Source organism: Lepus europaeus, chromosome 9 (genome assembly GCF_033115175.1).
Source record: "Lepus europaeus isolate LE1 chromosome 9, mLepTim1.pri, whole genome shotgun sequence".
NCBI classification, from domain to species: Eukaryota; Metazoa; Chordata; class Mammalia; order Lagomorpha; family Leporidae; genus Lepus; species Lepus europaeus.
In genome coordinates, this window is record NC_084835.1 from 30,248,126 (window position 1) to 30,266,241 (window position 18,116).

The 18,116-nt window shown below is 43.0% G+C and overlaps 1 protein-coding gene across 5 annotated transcripts in view; it reads right to left on the bottom strand.

Moving 5' to 3' along the window:
- ERC2 (ELKS/RAB6-interacting/CAST family member 2) overlaps positions 1 to 17,900 on the bottom strand; it is a 1,040,531-nt gene extending 1,022,631 nt beyond the window's left edge. For 4 of the 5 annotated variants that reach the window (XM_062201108.1, XM_062201106.1, XM_062201109.1 and 1 more), the window contains exons 1-2: positions 17,789 to 17,900; positions 16,635 to 16,703 (exon numbers count right to left, since the gene is read on the bottom strand). The gene's annotated coding sequence lies outside the window, so the exon portion shown is untranslated. The remainder of the gene's footprint in view (positions 1 to 16,634; positions 16,704 to 17,788) is intronic. The other variant, XM_062201107.1, reaches the window with a different exon arrangement.
- Positions 17,901 to 18,116: the final 216 nt, after the last annotated feature.

The window sequence follows — 18,116 nt, forward strand, 5'->3', positions numbered from 1 at the left end:
GATCCTCAAGGCAGCCACACCTACTGAGCTTGAGTACCAAGCCCTTTGAGTCACTGAGAAAGGAAAGAAGATGGACTTGGGATCTAAATAATGTCTCCCACACTGGGTGAAAGCTAAGAGATGTTAAGTTCCTGGGCAAGAATCAAAGTTTCACAAAAGTTAAATATTGCAGATATGGTGGGGAAATTCAGTAATCATTATGCACACAGCAGGATAGACCAGCTGACTGCCAAGTACCTGCCCCAATAATCAACATCATATTCTAGTTATAAGCAGCAATTTAGTTAATGCAGTTAAATTAATGCTGCTAATTTGAATTAGTAAGAGGAAGTATACTCAATTTCTAAATTGATTTACATTCTGTAATGATGTACAAGCTTAAAAAAATTCACTAGTTTTATGTTTATATAATTAAAAGTATCTTTAAAATAATAATTTAAGTTGACCCTAGGACTCAATCAGAAATAATGTTCTTTAAAAGGAACTCAAGTTTGAGAAACTTGGTCCAGTGATGAAGCACACACTGGATTTGAGGCATGGACTTCACATCTAGTATCTGCTTAAACTTGAGCAAGTTAATGAACCTCTCTGAGCCTCAGTATTGCAGTAACAATGGCCTAGAATCTAACCCTGGCTATTTTACAAGAAGGTAAGCAGTGACTAAATCAGACAATGTGGAAGTGCTTAATAACAACAGTTAACTCTCATCAGTGTAGGACCACAGATAAATTGGGCTGTTTTCTTAAATTAAACCTTTTAATACAATGTTTCTTCCTTATAGTGAAATAGGATGGTCAATATTAAACATCTTGCAATGGGCCTAAAAAGATAAGCTGGTTAAAAGGGTTGCAAAGGAACTAGCATTGAGATGCAGAGGGTTAAGCCTCTACCTGTGATGGCAGCATCCAATGTTAGGACTAGTTTGAGCCCCAGCTGCTCCACTTCCCATCCAGCTCCCTCCTAATGCACCTGGGGCCTGGGAAAACAGTAGAAAATGGCCCAAGTGCTTGTGCTCCTTCCACCCACTAGGGAAACATGGAGGGAGTTCCAGGCTCCTGGCTTCAGACCTGGTCCACCCTGACTGTTGAAGCCAATTAGAGAGTGAACCAGTATACAGAATATCTCTTTCTGTCTCTTCCTTTCTCGACATACTTTTGCCTTTAAAATAATTAAATATTTTTTTAAAAAGTTACTAAAAATGTAGTGTAGTAAAATGTATCCTTTGTTAGAAATATCCCCATCCTTCTCTAATTGGCTCATCTTACCATACCCCTCCAGTAGGAAGAGAATCCTTACTGCTCCATTGACATCTAGCTAGGCCATGTGACTTATGTCAACCAAAGAAATGTCAGTCAAAGTACCTCGTGCCATATCCAAACAGAAACTTTAAGAGCCATCTTCTGGGTAAACCATAATTTTCTTTTTTCTACCATGAGAATGGCATATCCAAGAAAAGCTCCTTGGGCCTGGGCCCCAGAATAAAGGCAACATGTAGCAGAACAAACCCCTGAGACTGGAGATCATTTCTCACGTCAGCAAAACCTAACAATATCTGATTAATACCACAGATTCAAGGCTAAAACAAAATACTTCCCATTAAGGTTAAAATACAGAACAGTGCTTTCTTACTGATTTTTCTCTCATTTCTTTGTTCCTTTTGCCACATTACCAATTTTGGTAATGTCATCTTTCCAGGGACAGAATATCTTACATTAGTTCCCTAAACAGATACAAATCACTTATAAATGATGTCCTTTCAGACACAGATATATAAAAACAACCATTCACCTGTCTATGTGTGTGTGTATGTGTGTGTGTATAGATAGATAGATAGATAGATAAATATACATATTCTCTTTATCATTCCTAAACTGTGGTTTCTTTCCTGACAAACAGCCACTCTTGAGACTTAGACATCAAAATGAAGACAAGGTTTAAAGAAGATAAATCCTGCTATGAGATGATATGTTTATACAAACAGTGCAAATCGTGAATGCCAGTGAGTATCACTGGGCATGGGCTAGAACTTATGACTCCAGTGGTCAGCACAGGCTTATGAAGAACCCAGCTGTGGGTGCCCAAGCAGACCTCACCCCCAGCAGGTCAAGAGAAGGGGACCCATTTACCCACTTTCTGTGATTCTTTCTAAAAATGACTTTGTGAGTTCCAGAGTGCCACTGTCTTCACTTGAGCCTTTTGCAAGACACGTAACTCAACCCTCATACTTCTTTTTTTAATATAATCTTTTTAAAGATTTATTTATTTATTTGGATAAATAAATAAATATTTGTTGTGGCAGGCTCTGTGGCGTAGCGGGTCAGGCTGCCGCCAGCAGCACCAGCATCCCATATGGGCGCTGGTTCATGTCCCGGCTGCTCCACTTCCAATCCAGCTCTCTGCTTTGGCCTGAGGAAAGCAATAGAGGATGGCCCATAGTCCTTGGGCCTCTGCACGCATGGGAGACCTGGAAGAAGATCCTGGCTCCTGGCTTCGGATTGCCGCAGCTCCGACCGTTTTGGCCAACTGGAGAGTGAACCAGCAGACGACGGAAGACCTCTCTCTCTGCCTCTCCTTCTCTCTCTATGTAACTCTGACTTTCAAATAAATAAATGAGTAATCTTTAAAAAAGAAAGAAAAGAAAAGAAAAGGAGAGAGAGAAAGAGAGAGTGAGAGCTGTTACAGAGAGACAGAGGCAGAGGGAAATAGAGGTTTTCCATCTTCTGGTTCAATCCCCAGATGGCCATAACGGCCGGAGCTGCACCTATCTGAAGCCAGGAGCCAGGTGATTCTTCTGGATCTCCCACATGGGTGCAGAGGCCCAAGGACTTGAGTCATCTTCTACTGCTTTCCCAGGCCATAGCAGAGAAATGGATAGGAAGTGGAGCTGCTGGGACTTGAACCAGCACCCATATGGGATGCCGATACTGCAGGCAGTGGCTTTACCTGCTATGCCACAGCACCAGCCCCCCTCATAGCTTCTTGAAAGCAAAAATCATGTCTCATTCACCATCTCAACTCAACACTATTACATCTGTAATTAAAGCAATCGAAAGCATGGGCTTTGAAGCCAAGTTTCAAATCTGTTTCTCCACTTGGATCAAGACCCTGTAAGCAAATGCTGAGTACCTCCTCAACATTCCTCTGACTTGAAGATTTTAGTGACCCAAAGGACTTTCCCATTGCCCACAGCAACATCTATGGCTGAGAGTTTTTCTGAACCTTGCAAAGTACAGGACAGAAGTGCCAGTGAATTAATCACACCCAAGAACAGTTAACAGATACTCACACCAATGCTCACAGTAGCATTAGTCACAGTAGCCAAATGTAAAAACAATCCAAATGTCTGCTGACACTGAATGGATAAAGAAAATATGTGACTGATTTCCATACAAGGGAATACTAGCTTTAAAAGAGAATAAAATCTAATACATGCAACAACATAGATGAATGTTGAAAACATCATGCTAAGAGAAATGAGCCAAACATAAAAGGATAAATAATGTAAAATTCCACTTGTATAAAGTATCTAGAATTGTTAAATCCCCAGATACAGAAAGCAGAATGAGGATATTCAGAGGCTGGGGAAAGGAGAATGGAGAGTTGTATAATGGGTACAGAGTTTCAAGTTTGAACAGTAAAAAAGTTCTGGAGGTGATGATGGTTATGGTTGTACAACACTGAATACACTTAATGCCACAGAATTAAGCATTGTAAGATGGTTAAAACAGTAAATTTTATGTTATGTATATTTTACCACAAGCAATAATCAAAATATATTGTTAAAAGTAAAAGAAAAAAACAACTGATAGGAGCTAGTAGTTGCACACCCCTACTCCCTTATCCATTACATGAGACCATCCTAAAGCAGGTAGTGGACACTATCTCCATCGTTTCCTTGTGGGATTAAACTCCAGTTGCCACTATAGCAACTTATCTAATATGCCCTATCTGTGGGATACCTTTTCTTCCCTGTCCCCTGTTCTCTTTCACCTACTAACATTCTCTGTAAGTCCCAAATAACTGTTCATATTTGTCTCAGAGTCTGATTCTGTAGGAAACTCAACTAAGACACCTAGGCAAGTTTCCAAACTTCTCAAAACATTAATTTCTAAATCAATTCTTAGATCATGGAGACACTGAAGACCAAATGAGATAGTTCTTGGAAGTGCACAGCACAGTACCTGGTTCATAGGAAATATTTCATCTGAGCTTCTTGAATTCCTGGCCCAATAGTAATCTGCCTTCTTGATAGAAGATATTCTATGTGTCTCTATTTCAGGAAGTGACTAGAAATCCAAGAGCCAGTTATTTCCCATCTTCTGTCTCATTACATCTCTCTTATCAGCATCCACCAATTAAACATAAGAGGTATTAGAAAAAACTGGAATTTTGCACCCAATTCAATCCTTTGCCTAAAAATGGGCTAAGCCCACAAAGGAAGGGAGAGAAGCTCCTCAAATATCAACCAGATCCTCCAGGGAAGATAGATTACCACCATACTCTCTTGACTCAGGGATCTAGAAGGTTGGGGAGTTAACTATACACAAACTTTCTTATCCTGCTCTCTTTGGCTCCAAATATACCAATCTTAGCATTACTAAGGCTTATTTATGGTGAAGACCCAAATCATCCAATCTTTCACTAGCTCTACACTGCCCAATTTCAGCAAGTGAACCATGGGATCATGATCCTCCATTGAGGTGTAGTCTTTGCCAAGCACCATTTTACTTGCTTTACTTTCTTTTCACTTGTTTGCCAATATAAACATAGGATTTTGTTACCATAATGATCACCAATGTCAACTACTAAATGAATAAAACAGGTTACTAGCTCTGGTGGACTTTCCTAAATAAGACTAGAGAGAATTCCAACTTCTGCCTCCTTTTTTTGTAAAAATGCCTTCCTGAATATATATATACACACACACACACACACAGAGGCTGAACAAACAGAATTTGACTAGACTTACATGTTAAAAATGGGAACTCTGATCCCAAAAACAAATAAAGGATAAAATCCCAAGTTATATCATGCTCTTTAGCATAATTCCTAAAGCTTTATTTCCAACATTTCAAACACACATAGCCTTTAACTCAATTCTTATTCCTTATGACTACGTATAGTTGGCCAACTTGAAGTCCAAACAACTGACTAAAGCTAAACACCAGCAATGTTGGGCATGTCTAATGGCTTCCATCTTTGCCTCAATTACATTATGAGGTTTATACTTCTCCCTTTATTACCATCTATAATTTTCTATTTTCCACTTATAAAATAATGATGAAATTTAAGAAATATTCAGGTGACTCTACAAACTCTGTTATAAAAATGTGTTAATGCTACTGTAATAAAACTGCTCATGGGCAAAGGTCATGACACAAAAGCTCAAAACATCAGTTCATAAGCTGAAGCATAGAAGGTAAGAACGACATATGAAGAAGCAGTTTAGCAGTTGTTGCCATCTAATACACAAAAGTTATACAAAAAGTTTTACAAAAGTAAAGCCAGAAGCAGCTGGTATTCTTAGGACATTGATTGGTGTTTTAGCCCATAACTCTCAATCTTGTACATTTCAGGGAATAATTAAATCATTACATTCATGAACTCTCTCACACTTCTTTCAAAGGCTGCATACTATGAATTACTCAAGTATTTCCCTCTATTAGTTTAACAAAGTCAGTTTCATTCTGTCCATTAACTGCACATATTTTTAAGATTTTTAAACAAGATCCATATTCACTGTGTTCTACTTAAAACTCAATGAAAAGAACTTCATCCCAGTGGACATTTGAAGTGGAATGGAATCTCACTGCAGATCTTTCATCAGGAGCAACTTTACCTAGAAGTTGGTATTTGAGGGGCAGGTATTTGGCCTAATAGTTAAGATGCCTGCATTCCATATCAGGGTTTGAGTCCTGGTTCCACTTGCCATTCCAGTTTCCAACTAATGCAGACCTTGGGAGGCACAAAGTGATGGCTCAAGTAGTTGAGTCCCTACCACCCATGTGGGAGAACCAGATTGACTTCCTAGGCCCTGGCTTTCACCTGGACCAACCTGCCTTTTGCAGGCATTTAGGGAGTGAACGAGTGAACCAGAAGATGGGAGTTGCCTCTCTCTCTCTCTCTCTGCCTCTCAAATAAATGAGTGCTTAAAAAGAAAGAAAGAAAACAAAATGGCCTTTGAAAGTTATTAAAGCTGTAATAGTTGTGTTTAGACAATGCAATCAGACTAGGTACTGCTAGGATTTCCAATGCCATAGTCAATCTTTCCATTACTCTCTAAGTCATCCTGCTACCCCCAATTTCAAGTCCCACAAGCAACAAAAGCAGGCAATTACTACCATAAAAGTGAGACAGAAAGAGATCAAAGAGAATTCACAGTCTCTGGTGTGTCAGCTCCCTACTTGAAATCTCTTAAAGGTCAAGCTTGAGCTCTATTTCCTCAATGGCTCACAGGGTCCTCATGCCCTGACAGTCACTCTGGCCTCCCCCACTGTTCACCTCCCTCAGCCAAGCTAAACTCCAGCTCTTCAGGTCCTCCTGTTGTCATCTCCCCAGATCCCAAATCTCTCCTGGTCTTGCTCATCTTTGTACCTGGGCACATGCTGCTCCCTCTTTATTTGTATAAATACCTCCTTCATCCACAAATCTCCCAAATCCTGCATGACTGCCTGGACACCCTTCCATAAGAGCACCTGTTACTATTTGCCTGCTTCCTTGCCTGGTTCTCCACTAGACTCTATAATCCTGAAGCCTCCAAATCACCTGTTTGCTTTACAGTCCTCCCATGTGGCCAGACAAGGACTGACACAAAACAGGTATAAACACATACAATGAATATAGAACATAATGGCCTAGTTCTTTGTTAATAAAGTCCACCATAAAAGCACTGGTCATTTTTGTTCTTCAGGTGAAAAGAACTAATAAAATGGCAGTTACTTCGTTAAAACTCTGCATGAAGAAACTGTTGTGGAAACTATCATTCTAGATCTGGACAAGGGCCTTTTGAGAGAGTCAGACCAGATGATAGGGACACCAGGATCCCAAATAAGGAGAGAGAGCTTGTGGCAAAGCCAGAAAGGGAAATGAGGTCCTCTGGCCCCAGACCAGAGCTACATCTCTGTATGCAACAGAAACTGCTCTGAAGTTATTCTAAGCAACCATTCAGGTTGTGAATTCAAGGTGGTCCACTAATAGGTTCGAATCCTGTGTATAAAGATAGCTCTTTCACCTTAACAACAACCAAACAAAAAGGAAAAAGAATTCCCTTTGCATGCCCCTGCTAACTGCTCCATGCTCACCAGGCCGGCAAACAGCAACTGCTGGAAACCAGTTGTCTCTGTACTTACCTAGCATCAAACAGGACCCATTTCCACTGAGCCCATCAGAAGGCCCAGCCTCCTCCCTTCCACAGCCCCACCTCTACTTTAGAGACTTCAGGACAGGATGGATAGAGACAAAAGGGAAAACAGATAGGAGGTAGGAGGGAACTTTTCAGCCTAGAAGGGGAAAAAAACATGCAAACCAATAGGAAAGAAAAGACACCAAAGTCCACCCCTGAGAAGCAAAGATGAGTCAAAAACCATGCTCTTTGACCTGTGGTCTCTCCCCTAAAGGTGATGGCAGTTGCCTGGGGCTGGCCAGCAGGAAGGCAGCATGGCTGATCTGCCTTAACCCTGGCATAAGGAAGCCCTCTAGGGAGGAGTTTGATGCCCACCAGTATCCCCAAGAAAACAAGCAGGGATCTCAGGAGCAGCCCAATCTGACCTCTGAACAGCTGCTAAACTCTCCAGCCCCAAACAGCTCTAAGCCCCCAGATCAACCTTCAAATTCCCACCCTGACTACACTCACCTTGTTATGGACAAGAAAAATGCACCATGTAAGAACTGGAAACTACAGTGCACAACTAGGTTTGAGTTCTTATAAGAAACCCTGCTGTTTCTTGCTATCATTAATCATACCATTTTAGCAGAAATGTCTTTCATGGTTTGCATAAGGATGTGAGAGCATTCTTAAAGAACATTCACACTGCTCAACTGCCATTCAAGCTCTCATCTCCTGACCCACTAAGAAGCTGCCTTGCATTAATACTTGTAGTTTGTTCCTAACGCATTTAGGGGGAAATGCACTGTGCTGCCTGCAACTCATTCAAATTCCAAAGTCATAGAATGGCAACTACATTTAGAGGGGCAAACAGTAGAGCAGTAGTGCTACCAGAACACCACCCATACGCACACACACACACCACAAATTAAATGGGCAAAATGTAGACTGTGAGCAACAAACCATGGCAAAATAAGCCTGCCAGTTTCAGATCTCTATGAACATTATCACCAGCCTTTGATCTACAAGTGTCTCCAGAGATGCACTCTGACACACACTCCTCACTCAGTGAGGTTGTCATCTCACCCTTGAGTTCCCGGAAATAGTGATCATTTCCTAAAAGTGTTCCTTATCTTCTCCTCTTTCACTCCCTCTCTTTTTAATTTTGTTGAGTGCCTAACAGGTGCCAACAACTAGAGATTTCCTGGGCTCTTACCAAGATGAACTCTGTTTGGCAGAGTCAAGATGAGTTCAAGAACAGAGAAAGCAGAACTTCAAAGCAACAAATCTAGAAGATCTAAGTGGAGAAGAAATACCCAAGAGGTTAAGAGCAGAACTTGAGGCACAGCCCAGGGAATCTGGCAGGCAAGGGCTGAGAAAGAAGTTGAATTGCACCAAGAGAGGAGTGACTAATTATATCAACTATTAAGTCAGAGAAGTAGTGGCCTTGGGCTTCCTCAGCTGAGGCAAAGTTAGTAGAAATCACAAAGACGACTTGACCCTGGCAATGAAAGCAAGACAGTCTGACTCTTCCTGGTGCTTTTCACGCCGAGACTGGCAGGGCTCAGTAGTTGCTTCTGTTGGAATTGTGGGCTTATACACCGCTGCTATTTTTCCAAGTGATAATCTGGCAGCATTGAGAGTCAGACAGACATGAGTTCAAGTTCTAGATACTCCAAAGAATTAACCTTGAGCAAGTTCTTCTCTTCCTTCATTCATTCAACACACATTTTTTGAGCATTTACTGTGGGTCAAATGTTCTTCTAGGCACAAAGGATACAGCAAAAAAACAAAAGCTCATGCTTTCAGTGGAGCATATCAAATTCCTTGAGCCTCAGTTTCCTCTTTTATAAAATGAGGATTAAAAAACCTACTTTTAGAGTAGTATGAAATGAGCAATATAAGGCACCCAAAACATAGTAAATGCTCCATAAACGATGCCTTTCCTAGAACAGAGTGAACTTATCCACAACTCTCAACTGGAGTGTAAGTTCCAAGTGATGAACCATCTAGGATTTTCCTTCATATCTCAGTGCCTACCACAATGTAGAAGCTCAATAAATATTTCACAAAACAATAAATAAGAACTTAATCAACAATAACCATCATCATGGTAATGATAATCAATATTCCTCCCCAAACCAAAGGGATTCTTTTGCCTAAGAAAGCAATAGGGGGCCAGCGCCACAGCGCAATAGGCTAATCCTCCACCTGTGGCGCCAGCACCCTGGGTTCTAGTCCCGGTTGGGGCGCCGGATTCTGTCCCAGTTGCTCCTCTTCCAGTCCAGCTCTCTGCTGTGGCCTGGGAGTGCAGCAGAGGATGGCCCAAGTGCTTGGGCCCTGCACCTGCATGTGAGACCAGGAGGAAGTACCTGGCTCCTGGCTTCGGATCGGCACAGCAGGCCAGCCCCAAGGCGCTGGCTGTAGCGGCCACTTGGGGGTTGAACCAATGGAAAAAGGAAGACCTTTCTGTCTCTTTCTCTCTCTCTCACTGTCTAACTCTGCCTGTCAAAAAAAAAAAAAAAAAAAGCAATAGGGCAGGGCAGGCATTTAACTTAGCAATTAAGACTCTCCACCAATCATATCAAAATATATGGGTTCAATTCCTGGTTCTGGTTCCTGATTGCAGCCTTCTGCTAATGTAGACACTTGAAGGCAGTGGTGATGGCTAAAATAATTGGTTCCTACCATCCATGTGGAAGCTGGATGGTTTTCCAGCTTTAGCTTGGCCCAGAACTGAGTTGCAGGCAGCTGAGGAGTGACCCAGTAGAGGGGAGGGAGCTCTATCTCTCTATCAAAAAACAACTTTAAAAAAACAAGGCATTAAATACTTTTTAAAAAGTAAGATGTACTATATGGTATATATATAAACTTTTTAAAACTGAAAACAAATGTTATTAAGCTCAAATATTCTGATGTAAAGAATATATGAGTACAAAGACCTGCATGGAGGGCTGATGTATATGCTTCCTGACTGCCTTCCTGAGTACCAAGTAATGACAAGTAGATCAGAAAACATCCAAAAAGTAAGTTAAATAAAGTTCTGCAGATATGTAAAAGATGATGTATTGATAAGGATAAGTTAAAAAGTGCTGAGGAAAAAATCATTAAATCATTGTGGCTTAAAACAGTGAAGGTTTATTGTTTGATCACATTATATGTCCAAGTCCAGTTAAATGGAAGCCTTATTTATTTAGACTCAGAGACCCGGCAGATGGAGGCTCCATCTCAACATTCTTCCATGGTCATCACAGCAGCAGAAGATAGCTTCGGATGGTCTCACACTGGAGACTAAACACTGAGACAAAGAAGAGATACAAGTCCCCTCCAATGTGTGCCTGGCAAGAGAAAAAGTAACTGTGGGCACCACTAATAATCTCTGTCATGGATATTACCCAGACACAACAAGCTGTGGAATAACTACCAAAGAGGGTGCTCAAATAAAACACCTGGACAGCTAGAAGGTTCACATGATCCTGGATCTGGAACGGTACATAGGAATCACTTTAGAGCAATGACCTCAACAAAAGGGCATCCAGACAACATAAATCTGGAATCCTGAATTTCCAGAAGGGTTTTGGTTGCTTTCTGTTGATACACTGAGGATCATGATAAATTTTTATTAAGGAAACAAAACAAGTCTCTACAGCTGAAAAAACATTTGAAAAACATTAGTGCAAATCAAATCCTTTATTGCACAGATTTTAAAAATAAAGAGTGGCCGGCACCATGGCTTAACAGGCTAATCCTCCGCCTTGCGGCGCCGGCACTCCGGGTTCTAGTCCCGGTTGGGGCGCCGGATTCTATCCCGGTTGCCCCTCTTCCAGGCCAGCTCTCTGCTATGGCCCGGGAAGGCAGTGGAGGATGGCCCAAGTCCTTGGGCCCTGCACCCGCATGGGAGACCAGGAGAAGCACCTGGCTCCTGGCTTTGGATCAGCGCGATGAGCCGGCCGCAGTGGCAATTGGAGGGTGAACCAACGGCAAAAAGGAAGACCTTTCTCTCTCTCTCTCTCTCACTATCCACTCTGCCTGTCCAAAAAAAAAAAAGTAAAGAAAAAAGAAATGGAGAGACCCAGCAAGTTGTTATCCTACCAACAAAGTTCCAGAATGTTTAGCAAATGGCAAACAGAAATAAGTCCACTGGCATAACTTCTTACTGTAGCACCCTCTGACCTTACCATACATCTCTGCTGCCTTTAACTGGCACAATGGAGACAGACCCAGGCCAATATCATGTCAGACAAGGTCATGGAGGGCTCAGTAATTGGTACAAACAACAAGCAGAGGTCCATACCCTATAGCACTAATAATGATTCACATCCTATTAGCAATTCTCTATATTACTCATTCCCTACTTCCTATCAAATGCAAAGCCATCAGTAGAAGTTAATATGAACCTTAGGAGGTTTTTTTCTCAGAGGATTACAAGTTAGCAACTATGATTTGTGTTTATCCAATTCTGCTCCCTCCTCATGGTACCACCTACGCTTCATATCCAGGTTTCCCACCACCTCCATTCATGCTAACACCACGTCCTTAAGCATCTAAGATCTTCCAACCTCCAAAATCTATAATTTTCAAATCATCATCTACTCACTAACACATGAAATAAAACTCAAACTTCAAATTAGAATCCAGTTGCCTCCTGAGTCTTATGATGGGCAGGCATTTGACACAGCAGTAAAAACACTGCTTGGGAAACTACATCCCATATCAGAGTACCTGGGTTCATGTCCTAATTCCACTCCCAATATTAACCTAATATTCTTATAGAAAGTATTAAGCACAGTGCCTAGCACATAGTTAACTGCCCAATAACAGTTTAGCTATAAATATGAGAGACTTCAAAAAGTTCATGGAGGGCTCGGTGTTGTGGCTCAGCAGATTAAGCTGCTTATGACGCCAGCCTCCCATATGGGAGAGTTGATTTGAGTTCCAGCTGCTCCACTTCTGATCCAGCTCTCTGTTAATGCTCCTGGGAAAGGCAGTGGAAGATGCTCCAAGTACTTTTGGCCCCTGACCCTTACGTTGGAGATGAGGATGGAGTTCCAGGCCTCAGACTTCAATCAGACCAGCCCTGGCTGTTGCAGGCATTTGGAGAATAAACCAGCAGATGAAAGATTCTCTCTCTCCCTCTCTCCGTTGCACTGTCTTTCAAATAAATCTTTTTTTAAGTTCATGGAAAATAGAATTAGAAGCTTATTTTGGCTTAAGAAAATTTCCAAATCCATGTATTGTTTTTTCCTAATATGTGTTTTCTATGAAATGTTTAAAGACCTCTTATACTGCTAATAGAATTATGATTATCATTGTTAGTAACCACCTGTCTGACCGTCTGGCCAAGTAGAATAACTCATTGTATCTACATGTGCTCCTTACATTTCTCTACCCACTGTATTCACTGCTCTATCTACATCTCCAACCTCCTTGCATTTACCTAAGTTACATGGCATAGGCCCCAAATCCAATAAAAACTCTGTGTTAACCACTGCATTGAACATTGTCCCTTGGAGCAGAGTAACTTCTAATAAATAGTGCCTTGATACATAATTCATGCAAATGTAAGTAATTCATGTATGCACACATACTTGCCTTTACTGTTGGTCCCCTAGAATTAAACAAGGCATATTCCTGATATGCAAAAGTTAAACAACAGGTTTAGAGGCCAGCATTTGGCCTAATGACTAAGACACCAATTAAGATGCTCTTGTACCATATGGGAGTTCCTGGCTTCTATTTCTGGCTCTGGTTCCTGACTCCATCTTCCTGCTGTTGCAGACTGGGAGACAGCAGGTGATGGTTCAAGTAATTGAGTTCCTGTCACCCACATGTGAGACTTTGATTGAGTTCCTGGAACCCAGCATTGGTCCCATCTCAGCTCTGGCCACTGTGTGCATTTGAGGAGAATACTGCAGACCTGCACATGGTAACTTCTGTCTGTCTGTCTGTCTGTCTGTCTCTCTCTCTCTGTGTGTGTGTGTGTGTGTGTCTTTGCCTCTTGAATAAAAAATAAATAAATATCAATAAAGGGTAGGCATTGAGTTACAATGGGTTAAGTCATCACTTAGTACGGTCACATCCAATTTGAGACAGTGCTGTTTCAAGTCCCAGCTACTCTGTTTCTGATACAGCTTCCTGCTAAAATGCCTTGGAAGGCAGAATATGATGGCCCAAGTACTTAAGTCTCCTGGGTTCACCTGACCCAGCTCCAAATGTTGTAGGCATCTGGGGAGTGAGCCAACAGATGGAAGATATCTCTCTGTCATTCTACCTCTCAAATAAATCTTTTTTTAAAATCTGCTAGTTTTAGAAGTCATAAAGCTAGGACTGGGAATAAGAAGAGGAAGATAACATTCCATAAGAATAAAAAGAAAAAATTGTAAAACTTGGTAATCACACCATACTTTTCACATAGTGTGGGAGTTTGGATTACAACTTACCAAATATTCCCTCTTGCTATGGATAAAGTCTACTTTAACTCACAAGTGTTGGACTTCCCCACGTGACTTGCTTTGTCCAAAACCATTGCCAATGGAAGTGACCCTTGTCTGTGCAGTTTGCCAGAGCTCTGGAGTTCCTGAGAATAGCATATCCCAAATAGTTGCCATCTCTTCAGCCCCCCTAGAAGTGGAACAGACTTGAACCCAACAGGCAGCCTCCAGTTGGGCAACCTCAGGGGGCCCAGCTAAATTTAGCTCAGCTAAATCACAGTCAAAACAAAGAACCCTAAGTGTGACAATAAATACCTGTTGCTTCACAGGAGTCTCAGAGCTGTTTCCCTGCCCAAGTTGATTAGCATGTCTTTATCATTTGATATATTTTAGTATTTTTCACACGTTTGTTCATTTTTTTGTTTTTTTTGTCCTCATGTAAGAAAGAACAGCCTGCAGAATCTCTAGTTTTGGTTCACTCATGGTTTCTATCTTTGGATTAAATGTTTTTCTGAGATCTATACTGTCATTGATAACAGTGCTTTTTTGCTTTCCATTTGTCCTACTACCTTTCTAAAATCAAGAAAATCACAGTAAAATATCAAGGAATAGTATACACATTATTGACTGATTTGCTGATTGGCAAGTAGATCTCACAAAATGCTAATTTGTTAGCTGATTTTTAATAAAGGCTTGGCGGGGAGGCCATGGAGCGAAGGCATTTAGAAAACCTTAGGATGCTCACAGCCCATACCAGAGTCCTCACTCGATCCCCAATTCCAGCTTCCTGCCAATGCACACCCATGAAAGCAGCAGGTGATATAGCTCAAGTACTTGGTCCCCTGCCACTCATGTGAGAGACTCCAATTGAGTTCCAGGTTCCTGCCTCAACCCTGGCCCAATCTCCACTGTTGCAGGCATGTGGAGAGTGAAATGGATGGAAGAGCTCTGTCTGGCTCTCTCTCTCTCTCTCTCTTTCTCAATCTCTGTGTGTGTGTGTGTGTGTATGTCTGCCTCTCAAAAAAGTAAATAACTTTTTTAAAAATAAAAAATATAAAGGATCTACTAGTAAAATAATGCAGATTGTATAAAAGTTAACCTAACCAAAACCAAAGAATGTCTGTTCAGGTGAATTTGTGGATTACAACACAATTCATTTACCTCATTTTGACAAACCTCCAGAATTGACTTTCACCAATGGGACGACACTAATGAGATTCAAGTCGTGTAGCTTTTCCAACATAATAAAACAAGAGGACCAAGCCATTTTACAGGAATAATTTTAAATATAATTATATTTCATCACTAATGAGAAATTACGGCTCTATAAATGAAAGAGAAAATACAACTCCCCTTAGCAGGGGAAAGAGTCAACTGAATGATGTTAAAATTATTTAAGCAATTCCTATTCAAAACTCCAACTGGAAATTTAAGGCATAAAGAAAAATGGAAGAGTGATGATTTGCGATTTATTTTTGCTTTGTCTTTACCTTATTTTAAATCATCATCATTAAGTTTGGAACCAAATTTTCACTGGCTCTTCTATCTTTCTATAGATCAAAAGTGATCTATAGAAATATGAGGCAAGGCAGAATCAACAGTCTCACCAAATGGAAAGCAAAGAGGTTGGTGCAAGGACCACCAATGTCATGGTGAACTCTTCAAAGCTCTGTGAATGCTGGGAAAGGTCCCACCTCAGACTGGACACATGCAGACCACACCACTAAATTTGAGTTCAATGCCATAGCCAAGGTCAAAGGCCCTGGGACAGACAAACCCAAGCTCAAATTCTTGCTCAAACACTAAACCATAGCAAGGTACTTGATTCCTTTTAGTTTTCTCATCTATAATTTGGGGATGGTAATACTATGTGCCTCAGAGGGTCTCTGCAAGGTTTATAAAAAGATGTAGTAAAATACTCAGCAAAGTGCTAGCAAATGTAATAATAAGACTAAGGATAATTGTAATAAAACAATCTTGACCAACCTGGCTTCTACACAAAGACCATCCTAACCAATGTATTCTGGCTCACAATCTGTTCATGAAATACTGAATTCACAGCAAAAATGCTCACATCCAAGTACAGCTTCTGTCAGGTAACAGTTCTCTGTATCAACCAGTAATTTTTCTAATGAATTCAGAGAGGAAGGTGTTGAAAAATCAGCCTTCCACAAGTAGAGTTGAGAAGGAGCTGGTCCTTTGCCCCTGAATCATCCACTCATGAGTCTTGCTGGGAAAAGTCATGATTCCATCAGCATTCACACCTCCCCTCCTCAAAAAAAAAAAAAAAAAAAAAAAAAAGTGAAAGGCTTTTACTAAAGCAAAGAAGCAAACTGACAAGATGGCTCACATTAGAAAAAGGCAGACTCTTACACCCTCAAGGAAGAATATGGCTTAAGCTCACTGACACTTCCAAACTGACATCCTGCACAAGAGAACAAGGCAGCTTTACTTCCAGAAGTTGAGTTACACTGTCAGAACGAAAAGAATCACTTCTACTCACGCTAATCCTAAGAAAGCATGTCTGCTTGCTTCAAAAATATCTCATAAATCCATCCAGTAGAGCCTAGAGCCGAGGACTGTATCTTGAGAAGCAATGTGACTTTACAAGGACAAGAGTGACCGTGGGAGACAAAGTGCCACACCCTTTTCCCAGACAGCTCAGTAGTAAATGCTGCCTCTCCTAAGGAAGACTGCAATTCTACGGGAAGAGGTAGCACCCAATTCTCTGCCCCTGATAACCACCACCACCTTCATTTCATTCTTTACAAAACCGCATATCGTCGTTTCAAGACAGTAGCCTCAGCATCCCCAATCCTACAGTAATAAAAAGGGTGGCTGGGGACGGGGATTGGGGCAAGGAAACAAGTCAAACATACTTGCGTCTAAGCCCATTTTCCAAGAGTTTTCTTCCCGCTTGTCTGTCTCTCACAGCTGGAGCCCCATACCTGGTGGAAACCAATGGTTAAGTAAAATCACTGATTTAAAGAGCCAACCAGGAAACTAACCATGACAAGTGGGAGCTGCCCTCCTCTCCAGAGCAATGATTGGCTCTTGGGGTTCCACCGGTCCCCGTTCCACCTACATAAGTGGCAGGTGTGGCTGTCAATCACAGAGGCAACTGACAATTCACCGCTCTGGGAGTAAATTGCCTTTCATCCAGCAAAGGCAGGTAGCCGCCTAAAATCGATCCTCTCCTAACAGCGCAGACCATCCCTCTCGGGCAAGAACCGAGACCCCCAAGTACAAAATAAATAAGGCAGGGTGGAACGGAGAGTTTACGAGCGCTGTTTCATTATCCCGCACCAAAGCAGCCCTTAATCTCACTGTCCTAAGATGATCTTTCAAAGGCTCGGATAGAAAAAATTGTTAAGGAAAAATCAGGTGCACCTTCCCAAGTATCCCTTTTTCCTGTAAAAAATTAGGAGACGTGGAGAGGGAAGGAAGGAGCGCATTCAATTTCACACCGTCTTCCTTTCCACACACCACCCTCCTGCCCCTCCCCGATAAATCCGGCTTCCTTTTCACTGGCACGGATTTTTTTTTTTTTAAACACGCTCCCCTCACAGCCCACCCGGGCAGCCAGGCACCCCACCCCCTGGGCTGGGCTCCACCACCTCTCTCCACTCTGTCCTACTAGGGGCTTCCTCGAGTCCCCCGGCCCCAGTGGACACCCCAACCCTCGAGGCCAGAGGGCAAGCCAGGCGAAAGGGGCATCTGGAGAGAAGAAAGGCGACGGCAGTGAGGGTGGCTGCGGGAGCGGGGCTGCGGGAGGTGGCCCGCGCGCCGGAGGAAACCGTGCACTTGCTCGGATCCGGGGTTTACACATCCAGGCAAATCCGCCCGGAGGCCGCCCCATCCCTGACCCCGCCCGAGAAAGCCCCTGTGGGGGCGGATGGTTCACCCCTCGGCTCCCCGATAACGCATTGCAGCTCCCCACGAGCGAGGGGGACCCGGCACGAGGGATGCCCGCGCACCGGCGCCCCGAGGGAACCGGACACCCGGCGGCCCGGCCCCGGCGTCGGCGTCTCACCTTTCCGATGCTCGCCCCGGAGCTGTCCCACATGGATTTTTACTACCTCACGTCGCCTCGGCCCCGGCGGGCGGGCGGCCGGCCGGGAGGAGCCGGAGCCGGCGCCGGAGCCCGAGCGATCCGGAGCGGGAGGCGGAGGAGGAACGGGGCGGGGAGCCGGAGAGGAGGGAGGGAGCGAGCGAGCTCGCTGAGGAGGACGGCAGCGCGCGGAGGGCCGGGGCCGGGCGGGGCCGGCGGCCGAGGGGGCGGCACCCGCCGCAGTCCCGAGACGCGCGCTCGCGCCGCGCCGCCGGGCGCTGCGCTCCCGGGCCCCCGCGCGGCCGGCCGG